Here is a 2,107-nt window from a genome sequence, read left to right as displayed (position 1 = left end):
CCACCATCAACCTCAGCCTGGACCAATCTACACGGGAGGTCCACTTCCTGGACACCACAGTACAAATAAGCAATGGCCACGTTAACACCACCCTATACCGAAAACCCACCGACCGCTATGCCTACCTTCATGCCTCCAGCTTCCACCCCGGACACACCACACGATCCATCGTTTACAGCCAAGCACTGAGGTACAACCGCATCTGCTCCAACCCCTCAGACAGAGACCAACACCTACAAGATCTTCACCAAGCATTCTCAAAACTACGATACCCACACAAGGAAATAAAGGAACAAATCAACAGAGCCAGACGTGTACCCAGAAGCCTCCTGCTACAAGACAGGCCCAAAAAAGAAACCAACAGAACTCCACTGGCCATCACCTACAGCCCTCAGCTTAAACCTCTCCAACGCATCATCAGTGATCTACAACCCATCCTGGACAATGACCCCTCACTTTCACAGACCTTGGGAGGCAGGCCTGTCCTCGCCCACAGACAACCTGCCAACCTTAAGCATATTCTCACCAGCAACCACGCACCGCACCATAACAACTCTAACTCAGGAACCAACCCATGCAACAAACCTCGATGCCAACTCTGCCCACATATCTACACCAGCAGCACTATCACAGGACCTAACCAGATCAGCTACAACATCACTGGCTCATTCACCTGCACGTCCACCAATGTTATATATGCCATCATGTGCCAGCAATGCCCCTCTGCTATGTACATTGGCCAAACTGGACAGTCACTACGCAAGAGGATAAATGGACACAAGTCAGATATCAGGAATGGCAATATACAAAAACCTGTAGGAGAACACTTTAACCTCCCTGGCCACACAATAGCAGATGTTAAGGTAGCCATCTTACAGCAAAAAAACTTCAGGACCAGACTCCAAAGAGAAACTGCTGAGCTCCAGTTCATTTGCAAATTTGACACCATCAGATCAGGATTAAACAAAGACTGTGAATGGCTATCCAACTACAGAAGCAGTTTCTCCTCCCTTGGTGTTCACACCTCTACTGCTAGCAGAGCACCTCACCCTCCCTGATTGAACTAACCTCGTTATCTCCACACTGATTTATACCTGCCTCTGGAGATTTCCATTACTTGCATCTGAAGAAGTGAGGTTCTTACCCACGAAAGCTTATGCTCCCAATACTTCTGTTAGTCTTAAAGGTGCCACAGGACCCTCTGTTGCTTTTTACAGATTCAGACTAACACGGCTACCCCTCTGATAGATGATCAAGGTACTGCTGGTGTTCTAGAAGGGAGGTAGAGAAGAAGAAAGCTCACTCCACAGTGACACTAATGAGCATGGATAGTCAATGATCTTTGTATGTAATTACTTAGTCAATTGTGAACCTTCCTATATTTATCCCTTTGAAATGATGTACATTTGACTTTATATCCCAGTGTGCCATGGATTTCTACAGGTTGCATTAGCCAATCCAACCATTTGGGACTTGCAGATGGGTATCTCTCTATTGTGCCTGATTCTTGTACAGCTATAAAAGGCTGGTAGATGCAGATACGTCCCCCTCTTCTTAACCAGCACTAATACCAGGCCAGGCTAGGGTTGGAAAGAGAGAGAAAGAGAGCAGCAGGTTTCCCCTATTGTTTCATGATCTCTTTTTCTGACCAGTTTCTCCTATGCACCAATTTGCTCTTTTTTTTTTTCTCATGAGCCTGGCTAGCTCAGCTGGTAGAGCATCAAACTTTTAATCTGAGGGTCCAGGGTTCAAGTCCCTGGTCAGGTGATGAATTATTTATCAGGATCTTAGATATCTGTCTCTTTGATGTTACTCTTTTTCTTCTTCAGGATTTTGCCTTTCCTAAGAAGGGCCTTTTGCAAGTGTGATTGAAGGGGCAACTACCTGACATCCTCTCTCTCCTCGCAGGCTGGAAGAATAAAGGTCTCTGGGCATATAGCATATCCCCCCCTGCACGCACGCACGCACGCACGCACGCACGCACACACACACACCCTCTATTCTCAGTGCCCCTCACTCCCAACCCACAGTCTCTCCTAGGTATACTGCTCCTCACTCCCAACCAGAGTCTATTCCTCTTCACCCTTCTCCTCTGTCCCAACCCACA

General features: G+C 47.2%; 1 non-coding gene across 1 annotated transcript; it reads left to right on the top strand.

Annotated features, from left to right (window-relative positions):
• Positions 1-1,694: 1,694 nt before the first annotated feature.
• Positions 1,695-1,767, top strand: TRNAK-UUU (transfer RNA lysine (anticodon UUU)). Its single transcript has one exon. It is a non-coding gene; the product is annotated as a tRNA-Lys (tRNA).
• Positions 1,768-2,107: the final 340 nt, after the last annotated feature.

This window comes from Emys orbicularis, chromosome 15, assembly GCF_028017835.1.
Source record: "Emys orbicularis isolate rEmyOrb1 chromosome 15, rEmyOrb1.hap1, whole genome shotgun sequence".
Lineage (NCBI taxonomy): Eukaryota > Metazoa > Chordata > Testudines > Emydidae > Emys > Emys orbicularis.
Note: the sequence above shows the minus strand (reverse complement) of the source record. Positions and strands in the feature narration are given on the sequence as shown.